At 47.2% G+C, this 27,465-nt stretch overlaps 2 non-coding genes across 2 annotated transcripts; both read right to left on the bottom strand.

Moving 5' to 3' along the window:
- Positions 1 to 14,232: 14,232 nt before the first annotated feature.
- Positions 14,233 to 14,306, bottom strand: TRNAT-UGU. Its single transcript has one exon. It is a non-coding gene; the product is annotated as a tRNA-Thr (tRNA).
- Positions 14,307 to 18,559: 4,253 nt separating this feature from the next.
- On the bottom strand, positions 18,560 to 18,632 carry TRNAG-ACC. The gene has a single exon. It is a non-coding gene; the product is annotated as a tRNA-Gly (tRNA).
- Between the last annotated feature and the right edge of the window lie 8,833 nt (positions 18,633 to 27,465).

Below are 27,465 nucleotides of genomic sequence, written 5' to 3'. Positions count from 1 at the left end.
GGGAGCCAGAGGCCCAGGCTGAGGGTGGGGTGGGGGAAGAGCTGGGACAGAGTTGGGCTGAGTGGTGCTCCCTCCATGGGGGCTGGCTCAGGCCCTGAGGTGCCCCCATGAAGGTTCCTCTGTGTCCCCCTAGGAGTTACACCCCACATTTTGGGGACCACTGAACCCTACTCACTAATCAGGGGCTAGTGATGCCAAAGGCCAGGGAAATGGAGAACAAGTGCGGGACCCCCAGCACTGGAACCATGTGAAGGGGCTGCAGGAGAGGGTCATGGCTGGTGGCACAGGGAGTTAAGGGCAAAGGCAGCACAGGTGGGGGCAAGAGTTAGGGGAGAAGGAGGTGCAAGGGTTGGGAGTGCAGGAGCTAGCGGTAAAGGGGGAGTGGGGATCATCCAGGGGCAATGGGGAAGTGCCAAAGTACAAGCTTTGCCCAGGGCACCATTTCCCCTAATGCTGGTCTGAGCAAACAATTGGAAATGACCCTTCAGTAAGACCAGAACCATAGTGTAGAAAAGCCCCTTTGTTAAGTGGTTGTGGCGGAGTGCTTAGGGAGATGGGTTAAAAAACACTGGGTGTCTTTCTGTGGAGGTTTCATTTTTGCCTGCTAGGCAAGGCTGGTGTGTGGTGTCTTCATGGCTGTACTTTCAGTGTCTGATCACCCACAGTGCCACCCGGAGCCAAGTCTAGACATATTCAGAGGCTCTATGCCAGGGTTTATCAAACTTCCTTTCACTACACACCCCTTCTGCCAAAAAAAACTTACTACATAGCCCTGGAAAAAGGGACCAAGCCCCTCCCCACTGGGTAGAAGCAGGGGAGACTAAGCCCAGCCCCAGTTGGGGGAAGGCAAAACCAGAGCTTAAGGGATTCAGCCCTGGGTGGTGGGGCTCAGACTTTTGGCTTCAGCCCCAGGCCCCAACAAGTCTAATCCCAGCCTTGGTGACCCCATTAAAACAGGGTTATGACCCACCTTGGGGTCCTGACTCACAGTTTGAGAACCACTGCTCTATGCTGATTGGAGAGTTTTTTCCTGTGGGTGTAGTTAATCCACTTCCCCAAAAGGTGGCAGCTATGTCAGTGGGAGAAGCTATATTGGTGGGTGTGCAAGCTGTGGAGTTTATCACATTTAAGAAGTTTAATCAAACCCCATTTTTAAAACCACCTGTGGTCTGTGAATGGCAAAGGAGCTTGATGAAGCAAGGTCTGTCCATCAAAGTCCTGGAGATCACAGTTCTGTACTGTTGTCATAGGTGTATAGCTTGGTAGTAGAGTACTTAACTACAGCTCAATGGGTCTTTGGTTCAAACCTCTGTGTTCTCTTTTAACCTTCTTTCTTGTTTTAAAAAAAAGGAAAACATTTTCATTTCCATTCTTCATTATGTTCAGGAGTTCCACTATACAGGGATACTTGATATGAATGTAAACACTCAACATTTTGCTGTCCATATGCATAAAAACCTAGCAAAGCTGTCCATCAGCTGAAATCAGTTCCAGTCCTCTAAATGACTAGTTTATGTTTTCATCAATTAAACAAAGGTATCATAAGAAAGTACATTTGCAGATCCCTCTTCTCCAGGAGCTGTGCTGTGCAGAAGACCAAGAGCCACATCCAGCTGCAGTTCAGGAGTCTGATGACCAAAGAGCCAACAAATATTCTGAAGGTTGGAGAAAAATACCTTCTAGTGAGCTATTGAACGAGCTCAACCTGTTTAGCTTATCAAAAGAAGATTGAAAGGTTACTTCACTGAAGTGTTGAATGGTTTTAATGGAGGGAAAAGATTGGGTATGAAAGGCTCTTTAATCGAGCAGAGAAAGGCATAACAAGACCCAATGGCTGGAAGGTGAAAAGAGACAAATTCATATTACAAATAAGACACAAATATTCAACAGCAAGGATGATTCACCACAGGAAGAATGTACCAAGGAAAGTGATGGATTCTCCATCTCCTGATGTCATTTAATGAAGACTAGATGCCTTTCCGGAATGTGTTTGCCCCAATAGTAGCTATTGTTTCACACAGGAGGCCTGTGATATGCAGGGGGTCAGATTAGATGCTCTAATTGTCTCTTCCAGCCATAAAGTCGACTAATTTCTGAAAAACTGAGTGTAGCATTGGGAGCAGCGTCTGATGCTTTCCTGTCTAGTCGGCTTGCTGCCTAGAACGAACGCTCCTTGAGTGGGGTGATCCACAGAGAGTAGCTCAAACCTCCAAAGTGCCTGGCCAGGGGCAGGACATTAGCACAGCAAGGGAGGGATGTGGCAGTGACATCACAAAGGCCTTTTGCAGGACCTCAGACTATTGGTCAAAGGTGGTGGGGAGGTGGTGACCTCACAGAGAGATGCTGACATCAGCCAGGCACGAAAGGGGCGAGGAGCCAGGGAAACCTCAGAGACCCCTGTGGCTTTACTTCACCAAGTCTCCTTCTCCAGGTCTCTCCTTGAGGACTGAGAGAGTATTCGGGTTCACGTACGTGAGCACCAGGAGGAATCTCTTTCGAGTTTTCCCCTTCCCTTTTCCTGATTTTACTAGATAACAACTGTCTCTGTTTAGAAGGTAAGAGCCTTCTTGAGGTTTGAAACCTGTTCAGTCTGATCCATCTGCTGACAGTTGAATTCTAGGCATGGAAATCACGAGCTTAAGGAGGCTGAATTTTATTCTGCACCTGGGATTTTTGTCCCTTAGAAACACTGGGGACAATAGGGTTTGTCCTTTTTGATACACCTTTTCCTCCATCCCTCTCTCCCTCCTTTCTCTTTGTCTCTTGCTTCTTTTGTCCTTTCTCCTCTTCCCCTCCCAACACCAGGAGGTGTGTGTGTCTATGTGTGTGTGTTGCAGGGGAGTACTTGGCAGCTCCCACTGTGGGAGGTCCACCCAAAAATGTGAGGCTGAAATAGTGCTCTGGCAGTGACCCCACCCGTGACCTGGGCCATCCTTTGGGCTCTCTGGTGAGAATCCTCGGCCTCCCATCCTCAGTCTCTACCCTGATTGGCTGAGCAGGGGGTTATTGACACGGAGGAGACTCAGGTCCTTGTTCTCCTCTTTTAAAACCAAGTAAATAAGTCATAACCAGTCATACGTTTGACAAATTTTGCTGCTTTCTGCATTAACTGTCTCTGAGCAGTTCATGGTTCTCTCTAACATTGCAGTTCTCAAATACATGCTGAATAATTACTGTGCACTGTTTTTGGTCTGCAGCTCATTTGAGAACACTTTATTCAAGTCATTCAGTGTTTGAAATTCATGATCTGATGCTTAGTTTGAAAATCAGGGCTCTTGGGTCCTGTTCCCAACTCTGCCACTGGCTGGCTGTGTGACCTAAGACAAGTCAATTCTCCTTTCTCAGCCTTAGCTTCTCCCTCTTTCAAGTAGGGATACTAATGCTCTGCTCCTACCTATCTCACGGTGGGTGGAGGATGGGGATCCATTGAAGAGTGTCACTAGGAGTAGTGCGTAATATGAGGTGTCCTATCACGTTTACTCAGAGCAGATTATGACATAATAGAATAGCTGAAATAGTCTTTTTCATTTGTATTTTTTTATTTTGAAATTAAGAGCAGCAACTACTTAGCTCAGGTTGAAGCATCTTTTCTAATTTTTGAGATCTAAGTGTCTCCTCTTTGTTTGCGACGAGACAATTTAACACACTCTGACAAACAGGAGATGCTTTTGTTTTGCAACAAAATATTTTTGCCAAGAACTTTCATCCCACTTGTTTTGATTTTGAGAAACAAATTGGTTTAGTCTGAAGGGGATTTTCTGACTGAAATGGTTTCAATTAAATTTCCCCACCATCTCGATTCCTGGGCTCTATCCCTGCCTCTAGGGGGGTTTGCTGTTTGTTAGAACAAGAGTCAGGACTGGTGGCTTCTCTTTCTGGCTCTGCCACTGCCTTGCTGTGTAGCCCCTTGGGTAGGCCACTTCCCTTCTCTGGATCTCAGGCTCCTCCCCATCTGTCCAATGGGAAGAGGGACAATTCTCGAACTCTGGGCAGTCGTGAGCCTGAGTGAGATAAGGGGCGTTAAAGCCCTCTGTGAAGGAGAAAGGGGAGTTTCACGGTGTTTAGCACCAAGGAATTCTAAAGTTTGCTAAAATGTCTAATCTGTGGAAACAAGAAATGGTCGGGGCCAAACTTTTTAACCAGTGCCTTTTTTAAAGCCCATTCAGGAAGGTGAGTCCCTGTCTCTTAAGTACCTGGGGTTCTTTGCCAGCAGGAGAGAAGAGGTTCCTGCCTCTGTTTTTGTGGCCTTAACAAACCAGGTGTTGTGCTTCAGTTCTCGTCTGAGATCCCTGAAAAAGAACACCTTCCCATTCATGAACAAGACAGGATCTATTTTTAAAAGGGGAACAAAGAGACCCCTGAGACTTACAGACTAGCTAGCCTCACTTCCATAGCTGGAGAGATACTGGAATAGATTCTTAAACAATCAGTTTGTCGTGGCACGTACAGGATACCTTGGTTCTTAGGACGAGTGAGCATGGGTTTGTCAAGAACAGATCATTCCAAACCAATCCTCTCTCCTTCTTTGGAAGGGTTCTGGGCCTGTTGGAGGTGGGTAAACATTAGATGGGATCTATCTCGGTGTTACTGAGGCTTTTGACACAGTCCTGTAGGGCAATCTCACAAGCAAATGAGGGAAATGCGGTCTAGACACATTCAGTGTGATGTGGGTGCAGAGCTGGTTGAAAGCCCAGACTCCAAGAGCCCTTCTCCATGTTTGGCTGTACAACAGAGAGGGTGTACCTGTTGGGTTCGGCAGGGGTCAGTCCGGGGTCCAGTACTATTCAATATTTTCATTACAGATTTGGATAATGGAGTGGAGAGCATGCTTCTAAAATTTGCAAATGACACCAAGCACTTTGGAGCACAGGATTGGAATTCAAAACGCCCTTAACAAATTGGAGAATTGGTCTTCTAGAGCCAAACTCCATGGCTGGGCCCATCTCTCTAGACTGGGATGAAGTGAAACCCCAGAGGGAGTGTGCAGCAGTGGTTAGTGAAGGGACCTGGAAAGAAGGACTGCTGGGTTCCATCCATCCTTCTGACATTTGATGTGACCCTGAGCCAGTAGCTTCACCTCCCCAGGCCTGTTTCAAATTAGTAGGGTTGGGGTTGCAGTCCCAAGAGCCCAGGGGGATTGGGAGGCTCCGGGAAGGTGTGTAAAGTGCTGGAATTTCAGGATTCTGGAGGCCTTGTCACCCCCACACTAGGGTGATGTTCTGCACCCCCTGTTGATGGCCAAGTTTCTCCTTTCCTTGGCAATAAGACAGACTCTTGTTTTCCCAGCCAGCCGATCGCCCAGTGTCATCACCCTGCCTGCTGGCTGGGCAGGGTAACTCCTCAGGTCACCACCCCTCTCTCCAGTCTGCCTTGGGCTGGGAGAGTGAGGAGAAGGGTGAGGGATGACACTGAACATCCTCCATCCATCGCTCCATCACCAGAGCAAGTGAGTGGCATTAGGGTTGCTCGGTGGCATCCCCTGTCTGTCTGGGGAGAGGCAGAAAGAGGGGAAAAGAATCTCTCCCAAAGGAGATTGGATTTGCAAACAGCCCCCAGGAACCCCTCACTCTCAGACTTTTGAGGGGCTTCTCCAGAGCCATCTCCAGTGTGTTTGGCAAGGTCCCAGCAATGGGGCTCCCAGCCATTCCCTTGTGGGAGACTGTTCCCCAGGCTGAGAGTCTCTGAGCTGGGCCAGACCCGGGGAGCTGCTGAGCATGGAAATCAATGGGAAATGAGGGGGCCCTGGCCTTGCTATGCCTAGGGACTTTGAAGTGGGCAATGGTTTCCCAGGAGAAGTCCAGACTCCTGGGTTCTGTTCCTTCTCTAGCCTGGGTGGGGGGGTGTCAATAACCTAGTCCCAGATTTGGACCTTAGCGTCCAAAATATGGGGGTTAGCATGAAAACCTCCAAGCTTAGTTTCCAGCTTGGACCTGGTACTGCTGCCACCACCCAAAAATTAGAGTGTTTTGGGGCACTCTGGTCCCCCCGAAACCCTTCCCTGGGGACCCCAAGACCCAAACCCTTGAGTCTCACAACAAAGGGAAATAAATCTTTTCCCTTCCCCCCTCCAGGTGCTCCTGGAGAGATACACAGAAGCAACCTCCGTGAATCTAAGCAGAGGGAGTCCACCCTCTCTAATTCCAGTCCTGGAAACAAAAGCACTTCCCTCTTCACCCAGAGGGAATGCAAAGTCAGGCTAGTAAATCTAACACACACAGATCTCCCCCCCTGACTTCTTCCTCCCACCAATTCCCTGGTGAGCTGCAGACTCAATTCCCTGAAGTTCCCCACTAAAGAAAAACTCCAACAGGTCTTAAAAGAAAGCTTTATATAAAAAGAAAGAAAAATACATAAAATTGGTCTCTCTGTATTAAGGTGACCAATACAGGGTCAATTGCTTAAAAGAATATTGAATAAACAGCCTTATTCAAAAAGAATACAATTTAAAGCACTCCAGACTGAGCAGGAAGCAGATGACAGCCTTCAGAAAGCTTGGGCGGCGGCACGGAGCACCCCACGGAGCACCCCACCGCCTCTCAGCTCTTCTAATTGATCCCGGTTTGTTATAGACCAAGGACTTTTATACAAGGAGATTCTCTCTGGTGGACACCGGGAAGAATGGCAGCCGCAAAAACAGTTGGTGGTTCCAACTAAGTACCGGGGGAAGCTCTTAAGCTTAGCCCATGATCATCCCAGTGGCCATGCTGGGGTGAACAGAACCAAGGACCGGTTGGGGAAGTCCTTCCACTGGGAGGGGATGGGCAAGGATGTTGCCAAGTATGTCCGGTCTTGTGAGGTATGCCAAAGAGTGGGAAAACCCCAAGACCAGGTCAAGGCCCCTCTCCAGCCACTCCCCATAATTGAGGTCCCATTTCAGCTAGTAGCTGTGGATATTCTGGGTCCTTTCCCAAAAAGACGCCCCGAGGAAAGCAGTACATACTGACTTTCATGGACTTTGCTACCCGATGGCCGGAAGCTGTAGCTCTAGGCAACACCAAGGCTAACACTGTGTCCCTGGACCTAACAGACATTTTTGCCAGGGTCGGTTGGCCCTCCGACATCCTTACAGATTCAGGATCTAATTTCCTGGCAGGGACCATGGAAAAACTGTGGGAAACTCATGGGGTGAATCACTTGGTTGCCACCCCGTATCACCATCAAACCAATGGCCTGGTGGAAAGGTTTAATGGAACTTTGGGGGCCATGATACGTAAATTCGTCAACGAATTCTCCAATAATTGGGACCTAGTGTTGCAGCAGTTGCTGTTTGCCTGCAGGGCTGTACCACATCCCAGTTTAGGGTTTTCACCGTTTGAACTTGTATATGGTCACGAGGTTAAGGGGCCATTACAGTTGGTGAAGCAGCAATGGGAGGGGTTTACGCCTGCTCCCATCATTCATGTGGGATAAGGAGATGGAATTATCCCCATGTTAAAGGGAGGGGAACTGAGGCACCGACGCCTGGATCCTCAGATGCTGCAAATCCACCGAGCTATATATTCTAGGTATTTACACAGGCCTTATCCTCGTGGTGTCTGCACATCTCACAGTCATGAGCAGACTTTAATGTCATAACACCCTTGTGAGGTTGAGAATAAAAAAAAAACTCATAGACTCCAGGACTGGAAGGGACCTCAAGAGGTCATCGAGTCCAGTCCCCTGCCCTCATGGCAGGACCAAATATTGTCTAGACCATCCCTAATAGCCATTTATCTAACCTACTCTTAAATATCTCCAGAGATGGAGATTCCACAACTTCCCTAGGCAATCTATTCCAGTGTTTAACTACCCTGACAGTTAGGAACTTTTTCCTAATGTCCAACCTAAATCTCCCTTGCTGCAGTTTAAGCCCATTGCTTCTTGTTCTATCATTGGAGGCTAAGGTGAACAAGTTTTCTCCCTCCTCCTGATGACACCCTTTTAGATACCTGAAAACTGCTATCATGTCCCCTCTCAGTCTTCTCTTTTCCAAACTAAACAAACCCAATTCCTTCAGCCTTCCTTATAGGTCATGTTCTCAAGACCTTTAATCATTCTTGTTGCTCTTCTCTGGACCCTCTCCAATTTCTCCACATCTTTCTTGAAATGCGGTGCCCAGAACTGGACACAATACTCCAGCTTAGGCCTGACCAGCGCAGAATAAAGCGGAAGAATGACTTCTCGTGTCTTGTTTACAACACACCTGTTAATGCATCCCAGAATCATGTTTGCTTTTTTTGCAACAGTATCACACTGTTGACTCATATTAAGCTTGTGGTCTACTATGACCCCTAGATCTCTTTCTGCCATACTCCTTCCTAGACAATCTCTTCCCATTCTGTATGTGTGAAACTGATTGTTCCTTCCTAGGTGGAGCACTTTGCATTTATCTTTATTGAACTTCATCCTGTTTACCTCAGACCATTTCTCCAATTTGTCCAGATCATTTTGAATTTTGACCCTCTCCTCCAAAGCAGTTGCAATCCCTCCCAGTTTGGTATCGTCTGCAAACTTAATAAGCGTACTTTCTATGCCAACATCTAAATCGTTGATGAAGATATTGAACAGAACCAGTCCCAAAACAGACCTCTGCGGAACCCCACTTGTTACACCTTTCCAGCAGGATTGAGAGCCATTAACAACTACTCTCTGAGTACGGTTATCCAGCCAGTTATGCACCCACCTTATAGTAGCCCCATCTAAATTGTACTTTCCTAGTTTATCTATAAGAATATCATGTGAGACTGTATCAAATGCCTTACTAAAGTCTAGGTATATCACATCCACCTCTTCTCCCTTATCCACAAGGCTCGTTATCCTATCAAAGAACTCTATCAGATTAGTTTGACACGATTTGTTCTTTATAAATCCATGCTGGCTGTTCCCTATCACCTTACCACATTCCAAGTGTTTGCAGATGATTTCTTTGATTACCTGCTCCATTATCTTCCCTGGCACAGAAGTTAAACTAACTGGTCTGTAGTTTCCTGGGTTGTTTTTATTTCCCTTTTTATAGATGGGCACTATATTTGCCCCCTTCCAGTCTTCTGGAATCTCCCCCGTCTCCCATGATTTCCCAAAGATAATAGCTAGAGGCTCAGATACCTCTTCTATTAACTCCTTGAGTATTCTAGGATGCATTTCATCAGGCCCTGGTGACTTGCAGGCATCTAACTTTTCTAAGTGATTTTTTACTTGCTCTTTTCTTATTTTCTCTTCTAAACCTACCCTCTTCCCGTAAGCATTCACTATACTAGACATTCCTTCAGACTTCTCAGTGAAGACTGAAACAAAGAAGTCATTAAGCATCTCTGCCATTTCCAAGTCTCCCGTTACTGTTTCCCCTCCTCATTGAGCAGTGGGCCTACCCTGTCCTTAGTCTTCCTCTTGCTTCTAATGTATTGATAAAAAGTCTTCTTGTTTCCCTTTATTCCCATAGCTAGTTTGAGCTCATTTTGTGCCTTTGCCTTTCTAATCTTGCCTCTGCATTCCTGTGTTATTTGCCTATATTCATCCTTCGTGATCTGACCTAGTTTCCATTTTTTATATGCTGCCTTTTTATTTTGTAGGTCACGCAAGATCTCAAGGGTAAGCCAAGGTGGTCTTTTGCCACATTTTCTATCTTTCCTAACCATTGGAATAACTTGCTTTTGGGCCCTTAATAGCGTCCCTTTTGAAAAACTGCCAACTTTCCTCAGTTGTTTTTCCCCTCAGTCTTAATTCCCATGGGACCTTGCCTATCAGCTCTCTGAGCTTACCAAAATCCGCCTTCCTGAAATCCATTGTCTCTATTTTGCTGTACTCCCTTCTACCCTTCCTTAGAATTGCAAATTCTATGATTTCATGATCACTTTCACCCAAGCTTCCTTCTACTTTCAAATTCTCAACAAGTTCTACCCTATTGGTTAAAATCAAGTCTAGAACAGCTTCTCCCCTAGTAGCTTTTTCAACTTTCTGAAACAAAAAGTTGTCTGCAATGCAGTCCAGGAACTTATTGGATAGTCTGTGCCCCGCGGTGTTATTTTCCCAACATATATCTGGATAGTTGAAGTCCCCCATCACCACCAAATCTTGGGCTTTGGATGATTTTGTTAGTTGTTTGAAAAAAGCCTCATCCACCTCTTCCACCTGATTAGGTGGCCTGTAGTAGACTCCCAGCACGACATCACCTGTGTTTTTTACCCCTTTTAGCCTAACCCAGAGACTCTCAACACTTCCGTCTCCTATGTCCATCTCCACCTCAGTCCAAGTGTGTGCATTTTTAATATATAAGGCAACACCTCCTCCCTTTTTCCCCTGTCTATCCTTCCTGAGCAAACTATACCCATCCACACCAACATTCCAGTCATGTGTATTATCCCACCAAGGTTCAGTAATGCCAATAATATCATAATTGTATTTATTTATTAGCACTTCCAGTTCTTCCTGCTTATTGCCCATACTTCTTGCATTTGTATATAGGCATCTAAGATACTGATTTGATCTTGCCTCCCAGCTTCGCCCTGACCCTCCTTCCTCTCTGCCATTATAGCCCGTGCTCCCTCCTTTTTCCAACCCATCTCCCAGGTCTTGTTCCCCACTTACCTGTGGGCTTTGCTCACCTGTCCCCGTTGAACCTAGTTTAAAGCCCTCCTTACTAGGTTAGCCAGTCTGTGCGCAAATAAGGCCTTTCCCCTCTTCAAAAGGTGAACGCCATCTGTTCCTAGCAGTCCTTCCTCGAATAGCATCCCGTGGTCGAGGAAGCCAAAGCCCTCCTGGCGACACCATCTTCGCAGCCAGGCATTCACCTCCACGATGCATCTGTCTCTGCCCGGACCCCTACCTTCAACAGGAAGAATCGAAGGCAATACTACCTGCGCTCCAAACTCCTTAACCCGTACTCCCAGAGCCCTGTAGTCACTCTTGATCTGCTCAGTGTCACACCTCGCAGTATCATTTGTGCCCACATGGATGAGTAGCATGGGGTAGTAGTCAGAAGGCCGGATAATCCTCGACAATGCCTCTGTAACATCTCGGATACGGGCCTCTGGCAGGCAGCATACCTCCCGGGATGAACGGTCAGGGCGACAGATGGTGTCTCCGTCCCCCTCAGCAGAGAGTCTCCAACCACCACTACCCTACGTTTCTTATCAGTGGTGGCAGCAGACCTCCCAGCCTTAGGGGTACGAGGCTTCACCTCCTTAACTGTTGGGGGTGATTCCTTCTCTCCTGTATCAAGAAGAGCAAAACGGTTATCTTTTACCACAGCAGGAGGGTTCGCAGCAGCAGTGGAGCACTGCCTGCTGCTAGAAGTAACCAGCTGACTGTGTCCACCCTGAGGCATCTCCTCCTCCACTGGTGTGTTGGTAGTCCTGTCAACTGGGACAGCTACGTCAGCTGTCTCAACATGGATACTGTCCAGGAATTGCTCATGGATACGAATGTTCCTCAGCCTAGCCACCTCCTCCTGTAGCTCTGCCACCTGCTGCCTGAGAGATTCCACCAGTAGGCACCTTTCACATTGGATGCCACTCCCAGCCTGGATATCGGTAAGTGGAAATTGCAAATTACAGTCTTTGCAAGCCCACATCAGAATCTGGGTAAAAGCATCCATGCTTTGGTTCTCTGTCTGGCTACAGGCGCAGGTGGAGGAGATAGAAGCAGTGCTGGCACAGGTGTTGCGGGTCCTCCTCACCATTGTAAGCGTCCCTCTGTTAAACTCTCAAATTCCTGTCTACAGCTCCCTGTCCGCTCTGCTCTGCTGTAAACAGAAAGGTTTTGGATGTGGCTCGGTTCTTAGGTTCAGGGGACCAACGGGTCACAGATGAGACCGACAAGGGACCCCCCCCTTCCTACTCCCCTTCCAAAACTCCCTGTTAGTAGCTCCTGTTCGCTAGCAGCTCCTGTGCTGCCTTTGCCCTTAACTCCCTGTGCCACCAGCCATGACCCTCTCCTGCAGCCCCTTCACATGGTTCTAGTGCTGGGGGTCCCGCACTTGTTCTCCATTTCCCTGGCCTTTGGCATCACTAGCCCCTGATTAGTGAGTAGGGTTCAGTGGTCCCCAAAATGTGGGGCATAACTCCTAGGGGGACACAGAGGAACCTTCATGGGGGCACCTCAGGGCCTGAGCCAGCCCCCATGGAGGGAGCACCACTCAGCCCAACTCTGTCCCAGCTCTTCCCCAACCCCACCCTCAGCCTGGGCCTCTGGCTCCCAGCTTGGCCTGGACTCCCTTACCCCTGTCTGCACCCCTCTCCCCAGCAAGTAACACCCCACTCCCAGCCTCAGTTCTTGACTGTGGCTTCTGAGGGTCCACGGCCATGCATAAAAGGGCACAGTGTGAAATATTTGGGGACCACTGTTCTAGGATGATGTTCTCAATCACTTCTATGCAGCCCAATAAAGGCTATTCCTCACCCACCTACCCCTCCATCAGGGCCAGCTAGCTATGTTCTGCTGCTCTTCACTCATGCAGGAAGGATAATAACATTTCATTCCACTCAATCCTAAAGTGATTTGTAACCAGCCAACACCGGTCCTTTTAGGAAAGTGGCCCCATCATGCTGCATCGCTGGGCAGAGTAGGTGTGTCTATGCAAACACAGGCTGTTCCTGAAGTCTTTCCCCCAGCTCCTAACTAGATGTGAGGAGGGAGCTCAATCAGCCTCTGCTTCCGCTTAATACTTAAAAAGTCCATATTGTCCCTATCCCTGCTGGCCTTAGATTTCTCCTACTGTCTTTTCTTTGACCACTCAGATGAAATAGCCAAGTGGTTAAAGTGGCCGACTGCTAATCTATTGTTCTCTGCATGCATAGGTTCAAATCCCCTTCTTTCTGGATGCATTTAGTTTTCACCCCTCCTTTATAGACAACCATCTCCCCCTTTGCTACAATGACAAACCAAACAATGTTGCTTCTTGCAAACAAAAACCTTCTTAGAAACTCAGACCCCACCCCCGATTTAAATAAAATGTCTAAATCCCAGATTTCTACATAAAGAAAGAAAGAAAGAAAATATCTAGTCCTGTATTTCTTAGTTTTTGTCTCTAAAGGTAACATCCTCATCATCTCCCCCAAACACCCTGGGAGCCACCCAAATTATTAAAATACCCTCAACTCGAGCAAAGCCAGAACAGTGAACCAGAGCTAGTGTCTAGGCCAAGCTGTTCTGAAGGAGGCAACTCAAACATTATCTCCCTGCTTCCCTTGGCAAGTACTGATTAAGAAAACAAAATTCCCCAAACTGAAAAATTTTGCTGAAAAACCAATACTAGTCTGTTTGGGGACTTTGGTTTGAAAGTATTATTATTATTCTCTTCTGATTTCTGAATCAGTTCAGTCTTTGTCCTCCAGGTGTGTTTCCAGCTGTTGAGTTGTGGGGAAGAGAGGCCAAGTCATGATGTCTCTTCCCCTCTTTCATAGTTTCATCTAACTTGCTAGGAAGCTCCTTTGCTACCATGTGAGTCAAGCGGTGTCCATTGTCTCTGTGCTATCTTGGAGAAGCCTGCATTGTACACGGTTCCTGGCATAGTCCTTGGGAGTGTGGATACCTTCAATGGGACAGCAGCGAGTCTGGCTCCTCCCTTGTCGCACCTGAAAGGCTGGTGGGGGGCATTTCTCAACCTCATAACATATCTCAGTAATGCACACAGAGCAAAACTTCATAACTTCCCAACCAATGCGAGCACACACAGTCCAACAAAATATTAATGTTCAACAGATCAAGACTTTTGAAATGATACCTCACCAGGCAGACTTTGTACAAACCATGTCATCATTATATGAGAGTGGTGAATATGGGGCTTCCAGGTGCTGCTCTGAGCACAGTGTGCCACACTTGGGCTTCCATTGCAATGGAGACGTACCCTTGGAGTCCATCTCTCCTGGGATAAAGATGGCAACAGGGCTGACCTGGGTCATCTGACTTGGGATCCTGGATGTAAAGCTGAGGGGCTAAAAACTGTGGTGCAGATATTTGTGTTCACAGTGAAGCCTGAGTTCAGAAACCCTCGCCCCTCATGGGGCCTCAGAGGTTGGGCTCATGCCCATATGTCTGCATTGTAATTTTCCAGCGGTTGGGAGGGAGGTTAGGAAGTGGAAATGGTAAAACCACATTGAGGGAACTGGACCACTGACCTATCAGCTCTCAACACCCAAACTTTCAGTCACTCTATTATCAATGCCTTTGAGTGTAATTTAAACAGTAGGTCCACCTAGCTCTGAATCTTGTCTTCTGACAGTAGCCAATACCAGGTGACCCAAAAGCCACTCCCCCAGGCACTACTGGGAGTTGAACCCAGGATCTCCTGTTTACAAAACAGGTATTTTAACCAACTAAGCCATGGTGCCTGCTGTTATTTCATGCTTATGTGCTCACACCTGACTCTCTGACAAGTCCCACTGGGCCCTGACAAGCATTGCTCGTGTTTGGATTCTGTAAAGCAGAGGAGCAGGTGAAGATTTGCTCCCAAGGTGTGTGTGTGATTCTTTGGCCAGGTCTACGCTACAAAATTAGGTTGGTGTAATTACATTACTTAGGCTGGCAATGCAGTTATATCAACCTAATCCCAGTGTAGATAGCGACTCAGCTGTTAGAACTTTCTGGAGCTATGAAAGGGGAGGGGCCCAGCCTCTGTAGCAGGAATGCAGGGCAGATGAGTTCATGGCAGACTTTATGGGATGCTGGTGGAGGCCAGTTATGGTGATGTAATGACCAGCAGCATTTACACTGACAATTTGTCACTTTAAGTTTGCTGCAAAAAGCTCTAGGCCTCTCGTCGAGGTGATTTAATTTTGTCACCAAAACAGGGCAGTTTTGTAGCCAGACGTGGTATTGCAGTGTGTACACCAGCCACAAGCTGCCGACTGAGGGAGTGTTGTGTGTTTTTCACACACCTGAGCAATATAATGATGATGAAGTAACTTTGTAGTGCAGACCTGGCCAAAGATTCACACACACACACGACTTGCAAGGAAAACATCACCTGCTCCTCTGCTTTGCAGAATCCAAACACATGCAAAGCTTGTCAGGCCCTGGTGGGGAATGGCAGAGTCAGGTGTGAGTAGACAGTGTATTTTAGCCACAGGAAGGTACTATAGCTTAGCTGGCTAAAACAGCTGCCTTGTAAACAGGAGATTCTGGGTTCAACTCTCCATGATACCTTGTTGAGTAACTCTTGGAGCATCTGGTTTTGGCTACTGTCAGAGGACAAAACACAGAGCTAGATGGGCTTTTGGTCCAGCCCAGTATGGCTGTTCTTATGGTTTAAATTACACTCACAGGCACTGACAATAGAGTTACTGAAAGTTTGGGAGTTAAGAGCTGATAGGTCAGTGTTCCAAGCTCTTTGCAGATGACCCCATCCCTCCGGGACAGGGGCAGGTCTGGGCTCTCACACCAAATGGCACATTGTGGCTGACAGAATCTGCAGGCAGCTCATTTAGTTTCCAGTGAGGACTGAGTCCTGCTTTGTGCACCCTGTGTGAGAAAGAAAATCCTAAACCGCCCTTTGAAATAACGAATGCAGCAGGACGTGTTCTTGTCTCTGCCCCAAAGCAGACAGACCAATGGAGAAATGTCATGAGTCCATGGAAATACTCCACTGCCATTTTACGTTTTTTGCTTGCTAAATTCTCTCCCAATCTTGTGAGGTCCAGAGCCCGGTATTGAGCCTGAGCCGAGATGTCTACTCTGCAAATTTACCACCCCACAGCCCAAGCCCCGGGAGCCTGAGCTGGCATGGGACAGCCGGGGGTGTTTCATTGCAGTGTGGACATAGCCGAGCATTATGTCTACTCTGCCATTAACACACCCAAGTCACTATTCTCAAACCATGGGTCAGTTGATTCAGGCTTGTGGGGCTTGTGCTGCAGGGTTATAAAATTACAGTGTAGACACTTGGGCTTGAGTCCACCCTCTGAGATCCCACGAGGGGTGAGGGTCTCCGAACCTGGGCTCCAGTCTAAGCCCCAGGAATCCAAATCAGATTATCCAGGCCAGCAAGGCCACAGGGATTTTATCACAGTATAGATGCACTCTCAGGGCATGTCTACATTGCAACGTAAGCCCAGGGTTAGCAGAAGTCATGTCAGCAGCCCCAACACATAAGCATAAACCATGAGGAAAAGACCCACCCCCTAAATAAGCTGGGCAGTGTCCTTCCCCCGACAATTCATAAGTCCAACAACCAAAAGTCCTTTAACATGAACCATCCCCTCTCTGCACCCCACTCACAGCTGCTGTCCTTTGTCAGTGCAAGGCCAGAGGTGCCTCTGTACAGTTCACTTGCCATTCTGGGTGGAAGAGGGGGAAAATAAGAAGGCACCATACTCACTATGTTGTCTAGGGACTCATTCATCGCTCCACAGCCACCCTGTCCTAGAGTTGATCTAACACCTACATTTTAGTATTGGGACCCAGACCCCAGCCCACTTGGCTTTGGAACCTCTGTCCACTGGCTAGCAAGTGCTATTGAATTGAGGGTGAGTCCCTCATTCGGGGTCTGCCGAGCACAGTTGTGCTGCCCTCCATTCACACAATAAGGATAACAACCCTTTATTCCTCCTGCCCCTATAACATGGAAACTGGGAATCCAACACCAGCCAAAAGTGATCATTTTGGCAAGCAACCCAAAATGGTTCCAACATACTGTAAACTCCACATGCAGACTCATACACGAAACCTTGCAAGAAAATCTTCCTGAGGGGGTCTGAAGCTCCTGCTGCTGGAGGGAAGGAGGGAGCTGTGGGTTGGGACTGAGGAGCAGTGTGAGGAGGCAGGGCCTGTGGGTTGGGATTGAGAGGCACTGGGAATAGGAGGGGGCTGTGGGTAGGGACAGAGGAGAAGGGTGAAGAGGAGTAGGCTCTGGTTGGGAGTGCGGAGCAGTGTGCATAGGAGGGACTGAAGGTTGGGACTGAGGGGCACTGGGAAAAGAGGGGACATGGGTTTGGGCTGAAGAGCATCCTCATTTGGGGATTCAGCAGGACAGGGGAAGGCAGCAGATGATTCTAATTTCTTAGGGATATTCTGTGTGTGTGTGCGTGCGTGCGTGCGTGCATGCAGGGAAGGAACATGCTATATGCCCAGAGGCCTTTATTCTTCCAGACTGCAAGGACAAATGGGCTGTCAGGAAGTTGCCCCTTCAAAGCCACACACAAAAAGGCCCTTTTGAGGAATGGGAAAATCCTGAAGAGAAAAAGTACCATCAAAGAGGACTCCAGAAAGACAGTTTTAAGATCTTGGGAGTAGTTTATCACCTGACCAGTAATTTGAATCCTGCATCCTCAGATTAAAAGTCTGATGTTCTACCAACTGAGCTAGCCAGGCTCACAACAGACAAGAACAACTTGGTGCTGAGGAAAAGCTAGTGAAAAAAACAAGAGCAAGAAACAATAGGGGAAACTTGCTGCTCTCTCTGGCCTGGTCAACACTACTAGTTTATATTGAATTTAGCAGAGTTGAATCACATTAACCCTGCACCTGTCCAGACAACAAAGCCCTTTATATCGATATAAAGGGCTCTTAATACCGATATCTGAACTCCTCCCAGACGAGGGGAGTAGTGCTGAAATTGGTATTGCCATGTTGGATTAGGGTTAGTGTGCCTGCAATTCCATTGTATTGGCCTCCAGGCACTATCTCACAGTGCACCATTGTGACCTCTCTGGACAGCAATCTGAACTCGGATGCACTGGCCAGGTAGACAGGAAAAGCCCCACGAACTTTTGAACTTCATTTCCTGTTTGCCCAGCGTGGAGCGCCGATCAGCACAGGTGACCATGCAGTCCCAGAATCCAAAAAAAGCTCCATTGTGGACCGTACGGGACATAGTGAAGCTAAGGCTTTTTATCAGCTCATTTCATCACCCTCTATCCTGCTGGGGTTGAGTTTATCACAGGTGTTACCCAAAATTGGGCCCGCTAGTAAGCGTAGGGAGGATTAATGACCCTCCAGAGTTTGGCAGAAAGCAGCAGGTTCATTATACTGACTGCTAAGCTCAAAAGAAGAAGAGGGGGGAGTGTCACACTCACACTTGCATACTCATGCTCCCAGGACAGGCACAGCATTGGAGATGTCAGGATTCTGCAAGGGAACTGTCCCACAGCGCAGCTATGGACGGTGCAATGAAGGTAAGTCTTCCTGAGGCACAATGAAATACAACACAGAGAACCACTGGCCAGGCGGTCGGGCAAAGGGCATTCACTGGAGGTACAAGCTTGTGAGTGACTCCTGAGCACATGGCCCCTTCCCCTTTTAAGGACCTGCGCCAAATGGTCTGTGACTAGAGATGACTTGGCTGCATCTGGTTAGTCACACTCCACCTTGGGCAGTGGCCATGATCTGGTTATGCAAGTGCTGCCTAATTAGAGTCCCAGACACCTTGTCTACCTGGAAGTTCTTCTGCTCTTTAACCAGCCCATTCATCCCTCGAGTAGTCCAGGAGGGAGCAGGAGGGGTAAAGCCACTTCAAAGGCATTCAGAGAGGGAGAGGAGACAAAAGTGGGAGCAGGGGATGTATAACAGACATTTTGAGCATAGATATCACTGCTGCTCCTACAACAGCAGGGACAGGCTAGTAGGAGCTGGGAAAATTAAGTCATTATGCTTCTGCCTGGTTTCGAATGAGGGACCTTTTGCATGGTAGGCAAATGTGATAACCACTACCCTACAGAAACTCTGTTGCAGGGGTCTGCCTGTCCCTTCATAAGAACATAAGAATGGCCAGAGTGGGTCAGACCAAAGGTTCATCCAACCGCGCATCCTATCTGCCAACAGTGGCCAAAGCCAGGTGCCCCAGAGGGACTGAACCTAACACCTCCACCCTCGGACAAAGAGAGGCTAGGGATCCCATTCCTTACCCATCCTGGCTAATAGCCATTCATGGACTTAACCTCCATTAATTTATCTGCAAAAAGAAATAGGAGTACTTGTGACACCTTAGAAACTAATAAATTTATTTGAGCATAAGCTTTCCTGAATGCATGCAGTGGAAAATACAGTAGGAAAGGATAGATATAGAGATATATGCGTAGAGAACATGAAAAAAGGGTGTTGCCATACACACTATAACGAGAGTGATCAGTTAAGGAGAGCTATTATCAGCAGGAGAAAAACACCCTTTTGTAGTGATAGGATGGTCCATTTCCCACAGTTGACAAGAAGGTGTGAGTAACAGTAGGGGGCAAATAAACATGGGGAAATAGTTTGACTTTGTGTAATGACCCATCCGCTCCCAGTCTTTATTCAAGCCTAATTTAATGGTGTCCAGTTTGCAAATTAATTCCAATTCAGCAGTCTCTTGTTGGAGTCTGTTTTTGAAGTTTTTTTCTTTTAATATTGCGACTTTTAGGTTTGTAATCGAGTGACCAGGGAGACTGACGTGTTCTCCAACTGGCTTTTGAATGTTATAATTCTTGACATCTCATTTGTGTCCTTTATTCTTCTATGCAGACACTGTCTGGTTTGGCCAACGAAGGAAGGGGCTGGATTCAAAGGTTCATTTCAGTTCTAGGAGATAGGGTACATCCATTATCATTCTTTTTTTTCTTTCTGCACATCAGACCCAGGACTTGCACCCAGCAGTTCTTGGGGCCGTGGGACAGAACTGAACTTCACTGGCAGCAGTGAGGGAGAATGGTTGGGAATGAGCTGTCTGGGGAATATTTTAATCTTTATCTAATTTTCAGAGGATTAAATCAATGCAGCTTCCACTTCTCCTTCTCTCCCAAGGAAATAACGTTGCTGTGCAAAGTACCCAAACCTTTTAACAATAAGAAGTGAAATGAAATGGCCACATGATGGCAACAGAATCTAAGAAATTGGTTAGTCTCTGGGGTGCCACATATACTCCTGTACTTTTTGAGGATACAGATTAACATAGCTGCTTCTCTGAAACCTAAGAGATGAGAAGCCATGTTCTTGTTCAATGTGCATTGAAGCTGAAAAGGAAGAGGTTTTCCTCTTTGATTTTGAGGCCCCTAGTTTAATCTACTAGACACCCCTTTCCTCCCACAGCCAGGAATAGAACCCCACAGTCATGCTAGTAGCAACCTCTGACCCTACCGTGAAGGAGGAATGCTGAAACCCCTGTGCTGTCCCATCAGGTCCTTGCTTGCACTGCCATTGAAACCCAATGGGGTTTCCTTGGGCAGTTTTGACACTCTCAGAAAGGGTGCAATTTTAGGAGCAGGTTCCAAATAGTGCAATTAACCAGCCAGAAAGGGCAGCAGGTGTCAGTGTAGGAGCCATTGAAATAACTCTGCACTTACTTAGATGCAGACATAACAAGCTCTGTGGTTGGTAAACTTACAGAGACTCTGCTCCTGCTCATGAACTAGCAGCCCATGACCTCTAAACTGCCTCCATTTGGATGCATCTGAAAGTTAAAGGAACAATGATCTGTGGTAAAGAAAGGCTGCCATTTATTAGAGCCCCAATTGATACCGTGTGCGCAAAGAGAGGTTTGAATGGGTTACAGGGAGTTTGGGAAATCTTGGTTATTTTAGTTTTGTAACAGGCTCCTGTCCACCTCCAGTAGAGTTTTCAGTCCCAATGGCAACTTACTTTCCAAATGTCATACAGACTAGTCCATTCCTCCCAAGTGGATGTGGTTCTTGTTTGTCTGCACATTGTTGCCCATGGAGGCCAAGGACCTGCAAATAAGTTTTCATGTGCCTTTGTTTAATAGAGAAAAACAAGCCTAGACACTTAGAGGATTGGAAGTGAATTCAGCAGAGGAACATGTTTGTTAGGTTTTTATGCATTTGTATAGGAAAGCATGAAGTGTGTCCATTCATTTCAAGGACCCCTATTTAGTGGAGCTTCTGAACATACTGGAAATGGAATTATTTTTAAGGAAGGAGTAGGTTTGTAAGGGGGCACTTGGATTTGAACCAAGGACTACTTGATTTACAGCCAGACACTGTACCACTGAGCTACACTCCCCTGACATTTGCCAAGGCAAGTCAGTGATCTTAAGGATTTTGAAGGATGGGCTCTGCCTCAGAGAGCTCCTTTTCTATTCCCAGACCACAGGGCTTTTAAAAATGGGGTTTGATTAAACTTTATATATACATGTAGACACCACAGCTTGCACATACACCAGCATAGCTTCCCCCACTGACATAGCTACCGCCTCTGAGGGAGATGGGTTAACTACATGGACGGGACAGCTCTCTCCCCTCCACTTAGAGCATCTTCATTATGTTAATCACTCTGGCTTAATAAACAAGCTGCTCTCTATTGATGCATGCACTTGTCAATAAAAAGTTTTTGATCAAACCTTGCTGGTGTTGCCTGTCTCTCTCGTGGTCAGACAACAAACTTTGCCGTCTGGGTTAGAGTCCCTTGCATTCCTAAGTGGAAAACACTGAGAAGCAGCAGCATACCTCACAAGTGCTGGGAAAAAGTGAGATAAGGAAGAGGCTGCATTCCTGGTATAATACCAACTGTGCGGTGTTAGGAACAGTTCCTTTGAAGAACTGATAAGAAATCCCAGCCTCCCTGTTTTCACTCCTTGCTTCAGTTCTCTGTCTGTTTTAACTCCCCTACATTCCTAACTTCTGGTGCTTGCTAAGACATTGTTAATCACCTAATGCTGTAGAACATGTATACTAAAAGTGTCTAGTTTCTAGTTGTTAAAAGAAGGGGGGGAGTTGCTCCTGTAAATAATTTATGATGCGACAGAACTGTCTATATAGGCTTATACTAAGATGTAAAGAGCAGGCTGGTTCTCTCTGGAGATGAGCTGCTCTCTATAGATGCGTGCACTTGTCAATAAAGAGCTTTTGATCGGACCTTGCTGGTGTTGCCTGTCTCTCTTGTGGTCAGACAACAAACTTTGCCATCTGGGTTAGAGTCCCTGACAGGAATTACCCAAAAACCTCTGTTAGCCTGACTTTAGTCAGGTTGGCATACCTGGTTTTGTCTGCAATATCTTTATTCAGGTCTAACAATTTTTATAAATAGGTAGGAAATAACCTCCTGAATGGACAGGAACCAATTTATCAAATATTGCTGTGGCTGCATTCAATATGGGTAACAATGCTCTACAGCCAAAATGCTTCTGAAATAAATGTAGTCCAACTTTACTAAATCTGGGTCACTGAAAACGAAAATGATGCTTAAAATTGTTGATTGGCTCTAGTTTTCAAGATATGCTATTGGGTCAGTATATACGACTCTTGACTTGGGAATGGCGGAGGATAAGTGAGTTATAAAGGGAAGGGATCTCAATTTAAACCAGAAATGACTAAAATACATCTTTGACTGGATCTATGAATAAATCTATGACTGGGTTTGGACAGTACTGCTTTTTAGGCAAAACAATGAATGATGCAATCTGAAGCTGGTATTGTGTCATACATGATATGAATTGCATCATGTTATTCCTAGAAGTCATGGAGGATGCAATCATAATGAAGCTTACATCACTCTGCTGAACAAATTGCCCTATATCAGCTCTGGAAATCATACAGTGTCGTGCTCTCTTATTTGTCAGTGTTTGATTTTGCAAAAGGATACATTTCTGTTTAGCCAAAGTGAGCAGAGATGCCTCGTTCTTGTGTGAACATTGCAGATAACTTCTGCTATGTTTGTGTTGAAGTGACTTTTGCATCACAAAAGCGCAGTCTAACCACTCTGGTTAAGAAAGCCTATCACCTTTCTTTTGGCTGCAAAATTGGAGATCAGGACAAGAGATGGGCCCCACACATATGCTGCAACACTTGTGCAATAAATCTTGGCCAGTTGTTGAACAGGAAAAGGAAATTATGCCTTTTGCAGTGCCAATGATTTGGAGAGAGCCAACAGATCATACCAGCAATTGTTACTTCTGCATGGTGCCTCCAGTTGGGAAAGGTGCGTCAAAGAAGAAAAAGTGGACTGTGCATTGTCCAAACCTTCCATCAGCTATACGCCCAGTACCCCACGGAGAAGGACTGCCGGTTCCTGATGCACCAGAATCCTTCTCACTTGAGTCAGACGAGGAAAAGGAAGAGGATGAAACTTCTGGTCCTGAACCATCAATATCACAGGACCCACATTTTCTCACATCCTCCTCCTCTGAACCACACCTCATAACACAAGGTGAACTGAATGACCTTGTCAGGGATTTGGAACTACTCAAGAGTAAGGCAGAGCTGTTGGGCTCCAGACTACAGCAGTGGAATCTCCTGGCAGGCTATCAGGGCAAATGGAGCCCATCAATGCTTGCAAACTATTGCTGGACAGTGACAAGAGATGCTCCATTTAATGAATACAAGAGACAAGCCAAGAAGCGCCGAGTAGACATTGAATAGGACTAAACCTATGTACAGAATAGTTTTTTGCCTTTTGTTTCATAATAAATTTTATGTATATAACCCTTTTGCTGATTTTTAAAGTGTTACACAAACAGGACAGGTGAAATATTATCATGGAAAGCAACCATAAACACATGAAAAGACAGGTTTATAATTTATGTTTATACCCCACTATCTTAATAATATACATAGACATAAAATGTAAAAACTTAAATATCTTAGAAACAGTAGCCAATCAGTTGTTTTAATTGTCATATTTGAATTCAGCACATCAAAACACATAATAAATATCATTTTATCTCTGAAACAGACGACTTCTCAAAAATTGTAGACCAGTGTAACCGGTCATATTAGGCTGGATTAGTAGAAGGATTGCAAGCAGATCGAGGGACGTGATTATTCCCCTCTGTTCAGCACTGGTGAGGCCACATCTGGAGCATTGCATCCAGTTTTCGCGCTCCCTCTCCCCACTACAGAAACAAATTGGAGAAAGTCTAGGGGAGGGCAACGAAAAATAATTAGGGGGCAGAGGACTTAGGAGAAGAGGCTGAGGGCAGGGCCACTCAATGGGGTGGCAGGTGGGGCAATTTGCCCCAGGCCCTGCAGGGGCCCCCATGAGAATATAGTATTCTAGATTATTGCAACTTTTTTTATGGAAGAGGCCCCTGAAAATGTTTACCACAAGCCCCCTGAATCCTGTGGGCAGCCCTGCCCAGACCATGGTGCTCTTTCCCCACTTCACTCCCTTCCCTCAGTCTCCTCCCTTTGAAACCCAACTTGTGCTCTGCCCTCACTCCCATTTGTCCACTTCCCACCCCTGCTCTTCCTCTTTGGCTGAGGCCTGCTGGTCCACCTTTCGCTCGCTCCTCTCCTCCCCCAAGGCCTCCTCGCACCTCTCCACCCCCTACCCCAAGGTCTGCCTGCTGCCCACACCTCTCTGCCCCCTCCCCGGAGACTCACCTTGCCCATCACCCACACCTCTATGCCCCCTCCCCTGAGACCCGCCCTGCCCATTGCCCACAGCTCTCTGCTCCCTCCCCTGAAACCTACCCTGCCCACACCTCTCTGAGCCCTCCCTTGAGACCCTCCTGCCCACACTTCTCTGCCTCCTCCCCCAAGACTCACCCTACCCATTGCCCGCACCTCTCTGCCTCCTCCCTGAGACCAACTCTGCCCACCACCCACACATCCCTTCCCCTCCCCTGAGACCTGCCCTTCCCACTGCTTGTACCTCTCTGACCCTTCCCCTGAGACCGGCCCTGCCCACCACCCACACCTCTCTACCTCTCCCCTGAGACCCACCCTGTCCACCTCTTTCTTTGGTCATCTGTTGTTATTCCTTGAAACACCAAGGATGGAATAAAAAGCTGAGTTTACTCCAGGGTGAGGAAAGACAGGAGCCACCAACCTCCCGGCAAAGCTCAGTGCCCCAGAGAAAACCTGCCCCCTGCTATTGCAATCACTGATATACTGGGGATATGACGGGAAAGGGACTGTCTGAATGATCAAGGCAGGAAATGGACAACAATCTACAGCCCCATCATTAACCACAAACACACTCTCCTCATGCTCCAGCCAGAAGGGAATGGAGCAGGAATTCTTGCTGTTCAGCCATGGACACACTTACACAACGGCACAGCAGTGTGTGTGTTGTGGAAGCTGGTCTGAGGAAACAACTGGAACTGATCACTCAGTGAGAACAGAACTAGAGTGTAGTGAGAGCAACACATTGTGGAAGAAGGGAAAGAATTGACAAGGATTTGTAGGGGATCTTAAAGCATGTCAGTCTGTTAGCAAGAGTTAGGCCAGCTGTAACCCTAATGAGGTGAGATTTGTAGAAGCAAGGATAGTGTGAGGTGAGTAGGAAAGAACTGCATGAGAACTTATCACGACCTTGCACTGATAATCAAATACGTAGACTGGCACCCAGAAGTGAGGAAAATAAGATAGCAGGATAGCCCATGTATAAACAAAATGCAGCTGTTGCTCATTATTGTCTGTATAATTGCTTGTTATTGTCTGTAACAAAGGTATAAATGCTTGCTGTAATTGTTTACCTGTTGAGAGACCTGTCCGGGACTGGGGCGACCCAGTGTCCTAGGGCATTCCCTCCCTCTATTGCAATTGCTGGAGAAATAATAAAGTATTTGATTTTGCTGCACCGAAACAAAAAAGCGAGAACTGCATTTTTCTCTAACAGCATCAAACAAGTAGTTGTGCCGAGTGGTTAAAATGGTGGACTAGAAATCTGTTCCTGTCTCCCTGTGCAGGTTCAAATCCTGCTAACTATGGAGGAAATTATGGTTCTTTAAATTCAACGGAGCTAGGTCTTGTCTCACTCTTAAGCTATGTCTACATGAAAGATTAATGTGGCCTGAGTTAAAGTGTTTTAACTGAACAGCTGTTGCATGTCCACCCTGTGTCACCAGGGCACATCCATGCTGGCATCTCTTGGATTGCCATGGAGAGCAGTGCACTGTGGGTAGCTATCCCACTGTGCAACTGGCTCCAGGGTGCTTTGGGAAGGGTTTGCAATGCCTCACGGGCTGGTACAGCTTCACATGATGCAGGTCTGTATCCCATTGTTCCATGGGCATCCTACTAGATTGCCAGCTACTTTTCAACTGCAATGTGCAAGGTGGGGTAGAGAGCTTGTGTTGGGGGGGGGGAGAGACAGGAAATTTAGAGGGCCATGGCCCCACCTCTCTTTACTGGCTGTTTGGACAAATGATGGGGTAGGGAGAAAGGGTGCAGTCCCGGGGAAGAGGAATTTTGTGGGTGTGGCCTCGGGAGGAGAGGTGGTGTGCATGTTGGTCCTTAGGGAAGGGGTGTCAGGGAGGTGCCACAGTTCGGACAATGGTGCCCCCCCCCACGGCAAGTAAGCTTCTGCTGCCTGTGCTCTGTGTTCGCAGAGCGGGAGAGAGCAGCTGCCACCGCAGTGATTTTCTCCCTGGGGCTCCGGCAGAGGCGCTCGGGAGGTGATTTAAAGGGCCCGAGGCTCCAGCTGCTACAGGGAGCCCTGGGCCCTTTAAATCACCAGCCTGGGGAAGCCGGGCCATGCTGGCATAGCGTACTGGCTCTTGCCGGTACCCCATACCATAACATGCCGGCTCACTTTCACCTCCAGAAGGTCCTCATGTGGATCAATAACTGGTTAAAAGATAGGAAACAAAGGGTAGGACTAAATGGTCAGTTTTCAGGATGGAAACAGGTAACTAGTGGTGTCTGTACTAGTCAACATATTCATAAATGATCTGCTAAACAGTGAGCTGACAAAATTTGCAGATGATCGAAAACTACTGGCTTGCTTCCTAGAACGAACGCTCCTTGAGTGAGGTCATCCACAGGGAGTAGCTCAAACCTCCAAAGTGCCTGACCAGGGACAGGACATTAGCACAGCAAGGGAGGTGTGTGGCAATGACATCACAAAGGCCTTTTGCAGGACCTAAGACTATTGGTCAAAGGTGGTGGGGAGGTGGTGACCTCACAGAGACATGCTGACGTCAGCCAGGCAGGACAGGGCGATGGGCCAGGGAAACCTCAGAGACCCCTGTGTCTTTGCTTCAGCAAGTCTTCTTCTCCAGGTCTCTCTTTGAGGACTGAGAGAGTATTCGGGTTCACGTATGTGAGGGCCAGGAGGAATCTCTTTCGAGTTTTCTCCTTCCCTTATCCTGATTTTACTAGAAAACAGCCGTCCCTGTTTAGAAGGTAAGAGCCTCCTGGAGGTTTGAAAGCTGTTCAGTCTGATCCATCTGGTTACAGTTGAATTCTAGGTATAGAAAACACGAGCTTAAGGAGGGAGAATTTTACTCTGCACCTGAGATTTTGATGGCGGCCGACTCCCTGATGCACCTTAGACATACCCTAAAGAGGGTGGTCCCAAGGGAGACTGTCTGAAGGTTGGGTCACGTAACTCTCTGTAAATCCACAACCCAGACCCCTCCCTTGGCACTTTGTCACCAAGCCTTAGCGTGTCACAACTGAGGATGCCCAATTCAGGACGAACTGCTGAGAAATAAGGCAAACACAACTGTCAAGGTTCCGTCCCCACTCTGAACTTTAGGGTACAGATGTGGGGACCTGCATGGACACTTCTCAGCTTAATTACTAGCTTAGATCTGGTATCACTGCCACCATCCAGAATTTTCAGTGTCTGGATCACTCCCTTTCCCCCAAAAACCTTCCCCTCCCTGGGTAGCCTTGAGAG

Source organism: Gopherus evgoodei, unplaced genomic scaffold (genome assembly GCF_007399415.2).
Source record: "Gopherus evgoodei ecotype Sinaloan lineage unplaced genomic scaffold, rGopEvg1_v1.p scaffold_46_arrow_ctg1, whole genome shotgun sequence".
Classification (NCBI taxonomy): Eukaryota; Metazoa; Chordata; order Testudines; family Testudinidae; genus Gopherus; species Gopherus evgoodei.
This window is presented reverse-complemented; position numbering and strand designations above follow the sequence as displayed.